Here is a 17,930-nt window from a genome sequence, read left to right as displayed (position 1 = left end):
AGATGTTTCAAATAAACAATTAAGTTTTAATGATACATAAAAGTACAGATTCATTATTACATACAGAAATAGAACACAAAGTTTACAATGAGTTATGATTTTTACTGTGTGCTTGTCACTCTGGACAATTTGACTAGCATTTAAAAGCCATAATGTGGTAGTGTTATCTGTATTTCTAGAGACCTGTTACAAAGTAGACTCTCTTTCCTTCCTTTCTTTCTAGTCCTCTCTCATTTACACACCCCTCAACACACACCCAAGAAAGGAATCCCTAGACGTAAAAGTAATAATAAAGATTAGCTAATACGGTAATAAATTGGAGAGGGAGACTACATTTAGAAATAAATAACACAGAAATGCCACTCTGTATCAATTTAACTGAACTACTGAATGTAACTGAATTATTAACATAAAACACAAATAAACCTGGCACAAAACAATTGAACTGTCATTTGGATTTTAACATAAAGTGCAAATGCAATGAAATCATGCAAAGTTCAGACAGTTTATGTACAATCCTTAAAAGATGTTACAAACCAAATTATCTTCCATAAAAGGTTCTAGAGCCAAGTAAATGTAAAGAAAGAAAAAAGTGGTTATTTTCTTTTGTATATAGCTATACAGTTAGTCTGTAGAGTAAATAAAAATGAATATTTAAATCTCAATTCAGTTAATACAATCAATAATCTAAAACTTTATACCTGTACTTAGATTTCAAATTTCATTTTTGAACAAAGAACAAAGTATGACTGGATTAAGTTCAATTGCAAAGTTCAGAATGACTAAAAGGAAAAGTAAATGATACTTCTAGCTAAGAGGAACTGAAATTCCCTTCTCATAATCCCATAGAAGATTTTTAGAGATTTTAAATCTTTTGAGCATTTGTATAGCTTCTCACTCATTAGCAGCTAAAGTGTGATGTTTTTCTCTCTTAATAACTCCCATAGTTTCCCTGAGATAAGAGGGTAATCTATAGATTAAGAATTGCTGCTCAAAAGTAATATATCAGGAATCCAATCATTTCTCATCACCTTGATCTAAGCCATAACCATTTCTTTTCTAAAGTGCTACAGTAACCTTCTCACTGGTCTCCCTGCTTCTATCTTTCCATCCCCACCACCAACCCTGTGGACTATTCTCAACCAAGTGTCTAGAGTGATACAGACTGATACTAGTTCTTTGCTCTTTGTCTTTATCATGGCCAAAAAAACCCTGCATGACTCGCCCTCTGCTATCTTTCTAATCTCATCCCATACTAGTCTACTCTTCATTCATTTGCCACCTGCCACACTGGCCTCCATGCTGCTTCTCAAGGCAGGCGTAAGACCTTGCACTGGCCTCTTCTGTCAGCCTCTAAGATGCTTCTCCCATAATTTATCTGTTCACTTTCTTCACGATGTGGCTCAATTTTACCTTTTACAGACACTTCTTCCCTGATTGACTTCCTCACGTAAAATACTCTCCCCATCACTCTCTATCCCTCTTACCCTGCTTTTTGCTTTCCATTATTGTACTTACCAAGAGTCTATTTTTATTAATTTATTTGTTTACTGTATCTTCCTTGACTATGATTTAACCTCCAGGACAGCAGGGTTTGTCTGTTTTGCTCACTGTTCTACTATTATCTAGCACACGTTAGATGTTCAATAAAATCTGCTCAATGAATGACTGGCAAAACACAAATTCGGTCCTCCATATGAAGAAAACTCTGAAAACCTGGGACCACTTTAGAAAGGGTTTTTAGAGAAATTCATATGAAATTGAAAATGTAATTTTTCTCAAATCATAGATCTAAATATTCCCCTTCTACCAGAAACTCACTGCTCTACGGGCTTTCTAAAGAGGATGACCAAGTCTTTCTATCACAAACAACTTGGTAAATCTCTAAAAAGAATATATAAAAGACAACCTTTTAAAGAATTAACTTACAAAGTAAAATGAGAGCACTTCTAAGCTAGATTTAAACCAATCACCTAATCTAGTCTATTGATTACTTTTACTTCATACGTAACACAAACAGAATATACAGAAGACCTTTACGTCCCCTTTATTCCTCTGTCCAGGCTCACATACCTCCCTACATTCCCAAAGACAACCATCATTAATCTGATGTACAACCTTCCCTGCTGATATTTCAATACTTGTATTAGATACACACAGTATCTACAAGCAGCATATACTATTGTTTGGTGAGGCTTTTAAATGTTTACATCAATGCCATTACATTGTATATATTCTGCAAATGTCTTTTTTTTACTCAACATTGTTTTTGAGATCTTTCCATGTTGATACACTTAGATGAAGTCCATTTATTTTAACTGCTGAAAATTATTCCACTGAATGACTAGATCAAATTTATCCATCCATTCCTCTATTGAAAGCCAATGATGTACTTTGCTGTTTTTTTCTACAAACAATGCTGCAAAAAAATCTTTGTATGATTCCTGGTATACACAAGCAAAAAATTTTCAGTTATAAATATAGAAGTCTATTTTCTGGGATTCATGGATGCATCTTTTCAGTTTTATTATATATCACAGAATTCCTTTTTCAAGCACTTGTATACATTTATACTTCTCTCAGCAGTATATGACAGGCCCTATTTTCCTATTGCCTTGTGCAAAGAAAAAAACCCCAGATATATGTCATATGACATTTATTGATATACGTAATACATATATTAAAAAGTTGCCATTCTAGTGAATAAAAAAATAAATTAATTTGTTAAATCCCAATTACTAGCAGTTGTTGTGTACCTGTTCACCTGTTTTTTGATCATATAGGTTTTCTCCTCCATAAATTGCTAGTTCTTGTCTTCTGCCCATCTTTAAGTGGAGGTGACTTATTAACTCTTATTAATTTCTTATTTCTTATTAAATTGTAGTAGTTCTTTATACATTCTGGATACTAATCCTTTGTTACATACACTTAACTTTGTTAATGACATTTCTTAATGATATCTTTCTAAAGCTTAAATTTTTGATTTAGTCAAATTTATTAATTTTTCCTTTATGATTTGTGTTTGTTATAAGAAATCCGATCTAGCTAATAAAGTTTTAAAGATATTCTGTATTTCATCCTAAAATTTTTGAAGTTAATTTTTTGATCTTTATTCTAATCAGAACTTATTCTTATTTGGCATTTTATATAAATATATACATATGTGTGTGTGTATGTATGTATGTACGTATGTGTGTGTATATATATATTTCCCCTCCCTCATCTGGCAAGCCAACTGTTCCTTATTTTGTTACGCCAACTTTACATAGATGCTTGAATCTCTTTCTACCTTTTCCTCAGTTTTATAATTAATCTACTTGTCTGTACCTGAGCCAACACCAGGTCTGAATTTGGATGACACTCCTTGACTATCTGCAGAACAGCCTTCATAATTCTTCAATCTTTAATTTCCAGGCGAGTTTTTCATTTTTCCAATGTTACAGAATTCCTAAGATTTTTACTGAACTGTACTAATGTTTACAGATTGAACTGGGGGAGTGATAATTTGAATTTATTCTTGTCTGTCCTTAAAATGTCATGTAATTTTCTCTATGTCTGTTGTTAGAGTTCTAGGTAGCTTGTAGATGGTATCATAACCTGTATGTTTTTCTTCTTAATATATTTTCTAATTGGTTTTTGCTAAAGTACATGCTAAATGTGCAGAAAAACTACTGGTTTTCTACACTAATCTTATACGCAGCAGCCTTCCTGTACTCTTACTGGTTCTAATAGTATGTAAATTCTCTTGTAGATAGTAATTTCACTTATAATTAATTAAAATATTTTTCTTCCTTTCCACTCTTTATGTCTCTTCCCCCTGCCCTTCTTATCTAATTACTGTAGGCAAATCTCTAATGTAATGGTGAAGATTAGCTGTGATAGCAGACATCCTTGTTCTGTTTCCAAAATTTACTATGATGTACTGTAATTTTCCATTTAGTGGATGTTTTATAATTTCCTAAAATACTTCTTGAATATTGGATGTTTGATTGACTCAACTTTAAAATAAAATAATGCTTCAATATTGTAACATTCTGCTTCGAATAGTTAAACTTTCCAACACATAACAACTATATACTACGGACAAAATATAAAACAAACATTAATGTAAAACAGAATGACCAAAAGCAGCTAGCAACTGGAGAGAACTCATCCTAAAAGAAGGACCTACACTGGGTAGGATTTGTATTTATAAGGCTGTTGCCTGAGGGCACTTATCTGCCCACACAGGAATAATCACTCAGGACTGACGCAGAAATCTGCCTCTTGTCTGCTGAGGAATCAGAGGACAAAGTCTGGGGCTTCCAGAGCCACTGCAAAATGAAAGATGAATCCCAGAAATGGGGCCACAAAACTCCTGTAAAAAAATATGCCCAAATATTTGGATGACCTTCATTTGGGGAAAACTTCAAGGTTATCAGTAAAAAGCAACAGCTGAAAGGTGTAAGGGTATGAGTTGAGACTTCTGTTGCTATCGAACAGATCATGCTGGCATTAGAATCCAGCCTTGTTAACTGTCTACCTGGACAAAAAACAAAACAAAACAGAACAAAAAAAAAACACTCATCAGAGAACAATAACAGAATCCAAAGTCTACAAGGTATCACCCACAGTACCCATTACATAAGCAAAATTTATCAGAAGGAAAAAGGAAAAAGAGACCAAAAGTCAAGGAAAAAAGCAGCTCATAGAAACCAAATTCCGAATGATCAAAACATCAGAATTAGCAGACAAGGACTTCAAAACAAGTACTGTAAATTTGTTCAAGTATTTAAAGGAAAATATGGTCATAAAAATGTACACATGAAGGGAATCTCAGCTGAGAAACGGAACCAAATGGAAGACCCAAATGGAAACTCTCAAACTAACAAGGACAATATCTGAAGTGAAAAATTCATTGGATTACCTTAACACGTTGATTGCCACGTCACCCAAATCTGGGTGACAAGTGTGTTTCCTCAGAGGCACCCAATCCACAGTGGGCAATCAACATGTTAAAGGAGATTAGATATAGCAGAAACAGGGTCACTAAAATGGTAAATAAATCAATACATCTTACTGATTCTAAAGGAAAAAGAAAAAAGTTTTCAAAATAATAAACAGCTTCAGAGATGCACAGTACAATATCAAGTGATCTACCTAGATACAATTGGAGAAGATAATAAGACAGAAAAATATCTGATAATGGCCAAAATCTCCCCCAATTTTGTGAAAAACACAAACTTACATATCTAAGAAGCTGAAGAAATTTCAGGCAAGAGAATTATAAAGAAAATCACAGAGACACATAATAGTCCAATGAAAACACAAAGAAGAAAAGCAAATCTTAAAGGCAGCCAGGGTAAAGTAACATTACATATAGTAAAACAGTGGTATGAATGATAGCTGACTTCTATATAGTCAACTGATCTACAACAGGAGTATCAAAGCAATTCAAAAGATAAAGGAAAAGGAGGGAGGTTATAGCTCAAGCAGTAGAGCGCATGTTTAGCAGGCATGAGGTCCTGGGTTCAGTCACCAGTACCTCCACTAAAAATAAATGAACCTAATCCCTCCATGTTGCCAAAAAATAAAATAAAAACAATACAGTAGTAAAAGATAAAGGAAAATTCTTTTAACAAAGGTTGATGGAGTATATATACATATATATATACTACTGAACATACCTGACTCTATAGAAAAATTTGAGTTGAATCATAAAATTAGCCACAAAAGTTCAAATTACAAAGTGTGTAGGAGAAATTACAGGAGAACATCATGATCTGAAAATATACAAAGATGTCTTAGGATACAGAAGTAATAACCATTAAAAAATTATACTTCATCAAAATGAAAATCAACTTCTGCTCACCAAAAGACATTAAAAAACAAACTACCAACCAAAAGAAAATATTTGCAAAACATGTATCTGATGAAAGACTCATGCTCAGAATATACAATGAATTCCTCGAATTCAGTAATAAAGACAGATAAGCAAATTAATAAGTGAGAAAGCAACTAGAATATAGTTCACAAAGAAAGGATATACAAATGTCCAATAAGCAAATGAAAAGATGCTCAATATCATTAGTCACCGAGGAAATGCAAATTAAAATCACAATGATATACTAATATATTCACAAGGATGGCTAAAATTAGAAACACTGAAAACAGCAGAAGTTGGCAAAGATTTGGAGCAATCACAACTGTCATTTCTGGTGGAAATATAAAAAGTAAACCCACTTCGGAAAAAGTTAGTAGTTAAATATGAACATATTCTATAACACAGCAATTCTATATCTAGGTATTTACCCTAAAGAAATAAATATGTGTGTCCACAAAACAGACTTGTACAAGAATGTTCACAGAATCTTTAGTCAAAATGGGCCCAAACTGGAAACAATCCTGGTGGCAGTCAATATAAGAATGGATAAACAATGTGGTATATTATGGAATGGAATACTACTCAGCAATAAAAACAGTAACAACAACTTCTGACACATGGAAGAACACAGATGAATCTAACGGACATTACACTGAGCCAAAGACACTACCCAGAAAAGTTTATTCCATTTATATGACATTCTAGAATAGGCAAAATTAATCCGAGGTGAAAGAAAAATTAGCAAAAGTGGCTGTCTTGGGATGGGGGTGGCACAAGGCTGACTGGGAAGGAACATGTATGGACTCTGTAATATACTGCCCCATTTCCTCTTTTTGGGAAAGGCGGACTGTGGGAGTGCTTCCAGCAGAAAGTCCTCAGTTGTCACTCCCCTATGGGGACAGCTATGCTGAAGAAAACTGCACTCCCCAAGGACACATCTCCTTCCAGGGACAGTCCACATCCAGAGGCTGATCAACATGGGGGCAACCAAGGCCTAGCTCTTTGTCCCAAATTGAGAAAACCCTGATAGGTCATTCCAGCTTCAGAACTCTCTGCAATAGCTTAACACTCTGCTTCCTAACAATTCCTTCATAGATAGGAGTCTCAAGAGCATTCCCTAATAAAGTGATTCTTAAAGTATGACTCTTGGACTAGCAACGCCTGGGAATAGTTAGAAATGCACATCTGTAGGTCTCACTCTAGACCTAGTGAATCAGAAAGCAGAAGCCCCATCTATCTGCAAAGACCTTTGTATCAGCTTTTTGTGCCTTACTCTTAAAGATACTCAGACTGGTATACAATTGGGGAAAATCTCTGGTATGGAAGACATCATTCCCCTTAAAAGAGGGGCAGGAAGTCCCCACTTGGAAGAAATAAGACCATGCAAGAAGGAAAAAAAAAATTAATCCTTACAAAGGTAAAAAAAAAAGTGGTGTCTTAGAAATCAAAGCTATTGGGCTAAATTTCTTCTGTTTGTCCTACCAGATCCACTTCCCACCCTTTGCAAAAGGAGGCTGGCCTTTGTGCATTGTATCTATATGGCTTCCTTCCCCTGTGGTTTCCAGTGGACTGATATGAGTTGCTAGAAGGAGTTAAGATAGTAAAAGAGACAGGAGATGTTTAATCCACCTGGCTTTCCTCTCTAATAGGCAATAAGTTAGCGGTTGAGGTACTGTGGTTCTTAGCGTCTAACACCTGTTGACTCAAACTATTAGCATAGAACTTCAATCAAAAATGAAAATTAAATATATAAAATTTAAATGAAAAATCTCAAAGCTATCAAATAAGAAATGAGATTATCTATTGATATATTTGGAATTAACAATTTTTTCACCATTTTCGACTACTTAAGTTTAAGAAAACTTCTTCAGCAGCAGGAAAAATATGCACAAAAATATAGTCATCATTCGATAATGAACCACTGATGCACATTTGAGCCTATACTTTTAAAAAGACAGATAATATTTGACTTTTTAATATTTCATTGTTCAAGTGTTATTAATTTTCATTTTAAATAAAACTATTTTGTTGATTTTACCTGCAAATAACTTATGTTCAAATGATAATGTATATTTAAAATATTTTTGTAAGTTCTTTGACATCTAAATTGTTGATAATAGATTATACTTGATATGCATTAAACTTTTGGTCTCATTGGTTTTTTCCAAAAAATATTACTTCTGTAAACATTTTAATAGTATTTTGGTATTAGACTTAAATAAAATATCAAGGCCATAATTTTGCTGTGCTATCATAACTACTGAATTTATGAAGCATGCTAATCATGAATCTTCTAAATCTTTTCATTCAAGCTTTGTATATCAAGTCAGATCACCAAAATATTCTAAAGTAAAGCTTAATAAATGATCAATGGAGTATGAAAAAGGGGAAAACACACCGGCAAGGAGAGCATATAAAAATTTAAGGGAGAGAGATACAGTTTGAGAAAGCATATTTGTTTTCCCTAAATCAAACTACAGGCGGAAGATGGGGAAAACTTTTTTACCCCTAGGACTACACAAAAGAGACAGTAAATTTAGGAAGTATGTGTTTAGAAAAACAAAAACAAATGAACTTAATCTAAGTGTACTTTACCTCACAGAAATACTTCACAAAAATACCCTGTAATATTTCCCTTTCTTTAGACTTAGATATGATACAATAAATAAATTAACAGTCATGGGCCAAACATACATATTATATAATACATTGTAAGTAACAGAATGCCTGAAAGAACACTTAGAGACTTTGCTTGCTAGAAACATTTCAGAACCTGTTTCCCCAGTTTCAACAAATTGTTTATAAACTGTTTAATGCAGATAATATTATTCTAAAACTCCCACTCATCTCTTCCAACACCAGTTTGGCCTCTATACAAAAGTTCAATGCTATTTCTACATTTGGAGTCCTCAAATCTGAATTCAGAGTGACTCACAATTCCTATATACTTGATTCAAAATTCTCGTGCTACAGAAATAGAGAGCTGTGAATACTAGATACTAGACTTCACCTACAGAAAATCTGAGGTAAAAGTGGAGGTACAGTGTAATGTATTAACAGTAACAAGCTTTTGCATTCTAGTCCTGCCAAGACAAATCAAGCTCCTAGCTTCTTGTAAAAATAATTCTGTTAAAATATATTAAGACTTTAGATCCTTTGTGTGGATTATGACTTAGCTCACAATCCATCATATAAAACATATTTACCTTACACTTGTCCATAATGAGTATTTACTTTTGCTTTGCTCAAATGAGAACAAACAAAATTTCACTTTTTAAAAAACAACCATAGTAACAGTGGCTAATTCTATAAAGGTTAAGGTATAGCCAGAGAAATATAAAAAAGAAAACAGAAACTACCCTGAATCCCACTATCTAGACATTTTGATTCATTTACTTAGTAGCTGTCTTAAATATTACTGGAATCTGTTGGTGAGGATGTGGAGAAATTGTAATCATTATACATTGCTGGTGGGAGTGATATGGTATAACTATTGTGGAAAACTTTGGTATTTCCTCAAACAGTTAAACACAGAATTACCATATATACAATCCAGCAATTCAAATCCCAGGTATATACCCAAAGGAATGAAAACAGGCATTCCAACAAACACCTGTATATAAATATTCATAGAAGCACTATTCACAAAAACCAAAAAGTGAAAAAAACCCAAATGTCCATCAGTAGATGAATGGATAAACAAAACGCATTAGAGTCACACAGTGGAATATTATTTAGCCACAAAAAAGAATGAAGTACTGACACACACTAAACTTGTTGCAGGGCACCATGGACTGTGTCTATATAAGTCGGCAAACTTAATCAATAAAACACGTGTGTGTTTTGATGGCTCCGCTGACCAGCCAATCCCCCATCTCTCTTTCTTCTCAGGACTCCCTAATCCTTAAGACATAGTAATGAAATTAGGCCACTTAATAATCCTACAATGGCCTACAAATGCTCAAATGAAAGAGTCCCATATCCTTCACTTAAAATCAAGAGCTAGAAACAATTAATCTAAGTGAGAAAGAAGCAAGGCCTCTTGTGCCTAACAGTTAGCCAAGTTGTGAATGCAAAGGAAAGTTCTGGAAGGAAATTAAAAATGTTACTCCAGTGAATACATGAATGAAAAGAAAGCAAAACAGCCTTATTGCTGATATGGAGAAAGTTTTATTTGTCTGGAAAGACGATCAAACTAGTCACAACATTCTTTTTAGCCAAAGCCTCATCCAGAGCAAGGCTGGTAAGCTCTTCAATTCTATGAAGGCTGAGAGCGGTGAGGAAGCTGCAGAAGAAAAGTTTAAAGCTAACAGAGGTTGGTTCATGAGGTATAAGGAAAGAAGGCTTCTCCATAACATATAAGTGCAAAGTAACACAGCAAGCACTAATTACAGAAACTGCAGCAAGCTTATCCAGAAGATCTAGCTAAGATCATTAATGAAAGTGGCTACACTAAACAATAGATTTTCAAGAGGAAACAGCCTTATATTGGAAGAAGATGTCATCTAGGATTTTTATAACTAGACAGGAGAGGTCAAACCTGGCTTGAAAGCTTCAAAGGACTAGCTGATTGTCTCATTAGGAGTTAATGCAGCTGGTGACTTTTAAGTTGAAGCCAATGCTCAATTTACCATTATGAAAACCCAATGTCCCTTAAGAATTATGCTAAATCTACTCTGCCTGTGCTCTAAAAATGGGACAACAATGCCTGGGTGGCAGCACATCTATTTACAACAAGGCTTACTGAATATCTCATACCCTCTATTGAGAGCTATCGCTCTAAAAAAAAAAAAATTCCTTTCAAAATATTACTGCTCATTAACAAAGCACTTGGTCACCCAAGAGCTCTGATGGAGATGCACAGGATTCATGTTGTTTTCATGCCTGCTGACACAGTAACCATTTTACAGCCCATGGATCAAGGAGTCATTTTGACTTTCATGTCTTATTCTTTAAGAGATACATTTCATAAGGCTATAGCTGCCACAGAAAGTGATTCCTCTGACGAATCTGGGCAAAGTAAATTGAAAACCTTCTGGGAAAGATTCACCATGCTAGATACCATTCATCATTTGAGTTTGGAAGAAGGTGATTCCAACCCTCATGGAAGACTTCAAGGGGTTCAAGACTTTAGTGGAGGAAGTAACTACAAATGCGGTGGAAACAGCAAGAGAACTAGAATGAGAAGTGGAACCTGAAGATGCGACTGAGCATCTGCAATTCCATGAGAAAACTTGAAGAGATGAGGAGCAGCTTCTTATGGATGAGCAAAGAGTGGTTTTGTGAGATGGAATCTATTTCTGGTGAAGATGTTGTGAAGACTGTTGGAATAACAGCAAAGAGTTTAGAATATTACCTAAACTTAGTTGATAAAGGAGTGGAAGGGTTTGAGAGGACAGACTTCAATTCTGAAAAAAAGTTCTACTATGGGTAAAGTGCTATCAAACAGCATTGCATACTACAGAGAAATCATTCATAAAAGGAAAAGTCAATTGATGTGGCTAACTTCATTGTTTTATTTTAAGAAACTGCCACAGCTACCTCAACCTTTAGCAACCACCACCCTGATCAGTCAGCAGCCATCAACATCAAGGCAAGACCTTCCACCAGTGGAACAATTATGACTCACTGTAAACTTTGGTGATGCTTCACATTTTTTAGCAATAAATTATTTTTTAGTTAAGGTATGTACATTTTTTAAGACATAATGCCATTGCACTTAATGGAGTACACTACATAAATACAACTTTTATATGCAGTAGGGAAGCAAAAATTCATGTGACTCACTTTATTATGATACTCGCTTTATTGCCATGGTCTGGAAAAGAATTTGCAGTATCTCCAAGATATGCCTGCCTTATAAATGCTTGTTAATTATATTATAAAACTCATTTTGTTGGTCTGAACATTAAAACTAATTTCAACCAGAAGAATTAAATCTATCACCACTCTATAACTTTTGTGTATAATTTAATTACTGATCATATTATTAAAATTAACTTTTCAACTTCTTAGTGACATTACTTCATTCACTGAGTTAATATTTTTTCTTATTATTTTTTAAATAGGAAAGTTATAAAGGATAAGAACACTCATGTACCTGCAAGTCAGTGTAAACAAATCTTAATATTTTGCCTTCTTCCTGTTAAGGAAAAAAACTTTACAGATAAAACTGAAGCCCCTATGGGCCCTTCCGCAATCTCATTTCACCATTCCTTTACCATTCCCGTAAGTGTTTATATTTTTACTACCAATGTTGAGTATATTCATAAAACTATATAAAAGTTTTGTTTACTTTATAGACATGCAGTTATGATACATGTAACATTCTACCTTTTTTTCCCCTTTTAATTAATAGATTTTAGAAGTGTATCTGTTTTAATTCACTCTAGTTTATCCATTTTAACTGTTAGTGTTTTGGGTTGAATATATCCCTCTCACCCGAAAATTCATATAGTGAAGTCCTAATCCTCAGTACCTCAGACTATGACCTTATTTGAGGATAGCGTCTTTACAGAGGAAATCAAGTCAAATGAATGAATCAGTATTTGGGAAGATCCAATCCGATATGACTGGTATGCTATAAAAAAAGGGAAATGTGGAAACAGAAATGCACAGAGGGAAGACAGTGTGAAGACACATAGGGGGAAGGCCATGTGCAAGCCAAAGAGAATGACCTAGAACAGATTCTTCCCTCATACCCCTCAGAAGGAATCAATCCTGTGAAAACCTTGATTTTGGACTTGTAGCCTCCAGGACTACGAGGAAATACATTTCTGTTGTTTACACCACCGAGTCAGTGGTACTTGGTTACAACAGCTCTAGCAAACTCATACATACAGTACCCATTGTTTGAACATGCCACTTTTTATGTGTTCTTTCACTGAAGGGCTTTTATGGTATTTCCAGCTCTATTTTTATAACACACAATATTGCAACAAACATTTGGCACACAGATCTTACTATACACATTGCCAAGACTTTTTCTCAGACAGTCACATACACAAACATACACAGACAAACTTTGCAGGGGAATTCTGGTATGTTGCTCTTCAACTTTCTAATTATTTCTAAATTGCCCTTCAAGACACTCCATCAGCTGTGTACAAGAATGATTTCTCTCTCTGTTCTCTCTCCAAAGTGTGGTAATGACAGACTTTTGCCAATCTGATGTGTGTGAAATATTTTTGTTGTTTTAATATGCATTCTCCTATTAGCGAGGCTGAACATCTTTTCGTATTTATCAACCATTAATCTTTCTTCTGTGAACTACCTTCTCATATCCTTTACCCATTTTTTCTATTTGGTTGCTTGCCAATATTATGATTTATATAATTCACTTAGTGGAGTCCTCTTATACTTTAGACAGTAATCCTTTGCCAATTACTTGAATTACGTATATCTTCTTCACATTTGCAGCTTGTTTTTCTTTTTATGGCACTCACTGTTTTACAGACAGCTTTTATTTCAATATAGTCAAATTTATTGATAGTTTTCTTCATGAGAAGTGCTTCTGGTGTCTTGTTTTTAAAAAGGCTTCCTTATCATGAGGCCACAGAGACTTTTTTTTTTAATGTTTCTTTTCACTGTTAGGGGGTTAAATTTCCCTGGATTTTGTGTGTGATATAAGGTTTTTTCATATAGATAACCTTGCAGACAAGGCCCAAGTCTTATTAATCTGTTTCCTAAGTCTAGCACTTTTCCTGGTGCACTTTAGGCAAATATAAATGTGTGATCAGTAAAAGCAGAAATAGAGGGAAGAGAAAGGGAGACAAGGCAGGGATGGGAGTGTGGGGAAAAACTATTCAAATCATGGTCCTTTGTGCAAACTAAATATCAGAACCATGTAACTCACAGGGTATTAAAACAGATTTGGGGGTGTTCTGCAGAAAGATGAACTTTTCAGAACTCTGGAATGCTGAAGGCAAAGATACTGCTCATGTGTAAACTGGGTACTGATTCTACTTTCTCTCTCTCAGATGAGAATATGGCCTTGCTAGTGGTTAACTGGTTCAAAAACCCAGAAAACCATAATGCTCTGTAACTATCACTTGATTATTACGTTAAGTCTCTGCAGAATGTTCATGAAAGCCTAGGTGCAGAGGGCAAAGATACACCAAGAATTTGATGTACTAACTCTAGCTGAGTTTTTTCCTGTAGGAAAGGTAGCTATATGCACCCTAGGGAAGACAGAGACTGGAAAAGCTTTTAAAAGATAAGCTGCATTCACTACTATTCAGAATAGTCATGTGGCTTCTACATTCTTAACTCAATAATCCAGGAACAATCAACAGATTGGTGAACAGTCTCCTCCCAACCAACCCTAACCTGAAAGTCAAATGTGGAGAGAGGCACAAGAGAAAACAAAGGAAAAGAGGACCCAGAATGACTTTCATCTCAGTGGCCCTCAACGGAAAATAGCCCCCTAGAGCAAAGTTATGATATCCAACTCAGTACGCAGAGGAAGTATGTTGCATAAGAGTAAAAGAGAGTATTCTTGCTTTAATACTGAACCATGTCTACATTCTGAACCATATATACATCTATTGACCAATACAGAGGACATAGAGGGGAAGAAAAATATGCTAAATAGCACCATGGGAGTGATACCAGCAAAACCCAGACTGTGGGAAACTCCAGAGGACAAATGTCCAGTTTCTTCAACAAATAAAAACCTACAAGGAAAATTTTAAAAGAAGATCTATAGATTAAGATATCAACCAATAGCAGTGTATGGATGCTGATTCAAACAAACTATAAAAAAAAGACAAAACAAAATGAGATGTGGAAATCTGAACACTGTATGCTTGCTAATAACAAGGAATTACAATTTTTGGTGGGTTAATCATACAGCTATATTTATTTACAGATGAAATCATATGATGTCTGGAATGTCCTTCAAAATAATCAATGGAGGGTACAGACAAGGTTTATATACATGTATATGATTAGCTATGAGATTAGTTGAAGCTGAAAAAGGACCTGAGAGTTCACTGTATTTTCTCTCCTTTCGTATACAATTGAAAAATTTCAAAATAAAGTTTAGAAAGGGGGAGCACTTAGCAGATCTTTTTCAAAAGAAAAGCATATGGTAGGTCCTACAGCTAAGAGAACGGTCCAAGACCCAAAAGCCTTCTCATATTGATTTAAACTCTGAAGTACTTAAATTCTATGAGAAGGCTACATAGAAAACTGAAGAATCACAGATTCAACCACTATAACCAATGTCTACTGTTACTGTTAATCAGTATTTACTAAACAGACATTGAGTGATACTGAAAAGAGTATGTTTACAGTAGAGTCAGCCATCACTATCCGTGGGCCAACCATACTATGTCAATCTATATAAGGGACTTCAGCGGCACAGATTTTGGTATCCATAGTGGGTCCTGGAACCAATCCCCCACAGACACTGAGGGATGACTGTATTAGAAAGTTTAGATGATAATGGCTGATTTTCATTAAAACTTTCTAATCAGTTATTTTCCATTTTTTGCTGTTCTTCCACATACAGGCAGGTATCTTTCATTACCTGATTGCTGATTGTTCCAAATGCTAAATTTATCATTAAATTTGCTCTAAAAGGACTGTAAAAATCAATACTTTGGGGAAGCAGGGTACTAAACAAAATTTGGTATTCTCTTTAGTCTCAATCTATGCATCTGAGGTTGATAATAAAAGTTCAAATAGTCAATAGGATTCAAATGTGCAATCAAATAGTATGAAAGCATTTGCACATACAATACACCTTTTAAAGTTAAAAAGGCCCCTTTAAGGAAATTTATGTAGTAAGAAACACCACAATATGTGTAGCGAGAAAAAAAACATGGTTCTTGAAAGAAGGAACACCAATTCTGCCACTACTAGTGATATGTCTGTTGCTTACATGAACTGTTTTTTCCTTGAAGTATGACACCTCCTCCAAAGCTTTTTGTCAAGATTAAACAAAATGATTTACATAAAAGCCATATTACAATAACAAGCAAGTAACAGCTTGTTAATAAATGTTAAATGAAGCCAAATCTAATCTAACCCCTTTTTATTTATGGTACAGAAGCTAAGGACCAAAAAGGTTAAATGGCTTGTGCAAAGTCACACACTGATTTTCCTTTGGCCCCATTATCCAATAAAAATGCTACTTTTATACCTGATAATAATGCCTCTATTTTACATTGATATTTTACTTAAGAAGAAAAACTCAGCCATGTCTCATCATTTTGGAACTTCCTTCTCCAAAAAGCATTAGGTATTGCCAGTAAGTGAGCTAGATGAAGGTTTTGGCTAGCTCCCAAGCCATACACTCTTTGCTGGGCTTCAATGCCCTCTAGTGCTGATCTGCAGAGGCAGCCTCAGGTTCCAAGGATAGGCAAATTTACCTGGTCTACAGAATAGGTAACAATGCCCATAAAAATAATGAAATGAAACAAGAGACAGGTGCATGCACATGGAGACCCATCTATAAGGATGACTCTGCTTTCTTGGGGAGGTGAGACTTTGAGAGGTTTTACTTTCTTTCCAAACTTAAAAAAACTTCTTACATTTTTAGCTCCATTTGAACTTTTATAATAAACGTAAAACTTTTAAAAACATACTAAAACATGGAGAGAATAGTATCATGTAAATAGGACAGTGGGGAAAATTATTCTTTTTCCCCCACTGCATAGTTTCAGAAAAAGAGTTACATAGCCATGCAGCTTCATATCTTCTTATATTACATTACGAAAAAGCTGGGTCTGAGATAAGACAGATCTTTAAATTGAAATAAACATGGAGATAAAGGTAAATGACTTCATTTTCTTTGGATGGACCTTATGTATCACCAAGAGTTGACATGTGTGTAAGTCTTTACTAACTAAAAGGCTTTAAACCAACTTACAGTATTCATTATTTAATGGATGCTTATCTGTGACTCTAAAGGAAGGAAACCAAAGTGAGGACAACTACAGAGGTCCGAACTTAAAATGAGATTTCCTCTAAGATGGCAGACGCAGGCAATGATGCTTGATGTGCAGATCAGAAACCGTGCTATTGTCTCATATAAACTGCTACAACAATATTTCTTAAAACTGTAGTTGAAAAGACACTTAGGGTATACTGCCTTCTTGAGACATGACTTACTACTACTCTTTTCCAGATTTTATTGGGGCTATAAAGGGTTCAGTATCCTAATATCTGTTCCAAAAAAATGAAGCCACCAAGTTCAATGTCCTATTGTCCTGCATTTAACCTCAAGAATCATAGGACTTTTGTCATAATAAAAGGCAAAAAAACATAAAAAACCAATCTGATAGTTAATACTAAAATTATTTCCCCCAAAGCACTAAAAGAACCAAAAGCAGAGAGCCTGACCTAAAAATGCTGTTCCAAACTATAAAGCAGAAGGTTATCTAAGGCAATCAAAGATTGTCAATGCTCAAATGATATTTTAGAGAGGAAGATACTAAAACTGATATATTAAAGGCAGAATAGTTATCAATGGAAATAGGGAAAATAATTTATTAATGATACAGTTAGTAGAAAGGTCTATAGCTTTTTTATCTTTCTCCCTTTGCTTACAGCATTATTCCATATAGGAAGGTCTGGTAAGAATCTCTTCCTGGGACAGTTCAAAGAGACTTACAAGATGAAGAGTCATTTGATCTCAGGTCAAAAGTTTTCAAAACAAAAACAATTCTTCTCTGGGCCAGAAAGCTTTACAAAAACCTAAATACAAGGTTCAAGTCTTCAAGACCTGTCAGTTCATAGGAAAAGTGTTTGTAGACTCACTGTCCAACAGAAATATAATACAAGCCACATAATTAATCTTAAATTATCTACTAGTCACATTAAGTAGAAAAAAAAGATGAAACTGATTTTAATAAAACATTTTATATTAATACATGAAAAACATTACCACTCCAGGATTTAAACATAAAAATCATTAAAATATTTTAGATCTTTTCTTCATACTACTAAATATTTGAAATCTAGCATGTATTTCATACATAAGACATCTCAATATGATTTAGTCATATTTTAAGCACTCAATAGCAACATGTAGCTAATGGCTAGTGTACTGACAGTGCAG

General features: G+C 34.5%; 1 protein-coding gene across 2 annotated transcripts in view; it reads right to left on the bottom strand.

Annotated features, from left to right (window-relative positions):
* Positions 1 to 17,930, bottom strand: part of RFX7 (regulatory factor X7) — a 120,929-nt gene that overhangs the window by 69,922 nt on the left and 33,077 nt on the right. The gene's annotated exons all lie outside the window — the stretch shown is intronic.

Source organism: Camelus dromedarius, chromosome 5 (genome assembly GCF_036321535.1).
Source record: "Camelus dromedarius isolate mCamDro1 chromosome 5, mCamDro1.pat, whole genome shotgun sequence".
In the NCBI taxonomy this organism is placed as follows: domain Eukaryota; kingdom Metazoa; phylum Chordata; class Mammalia; order Artiodactyla; family Camelidae; genus Camelus; species Camelus dromedarius.
This window is presented reverse-complemented; position numbering and strand designations above follow the sequence as displayed.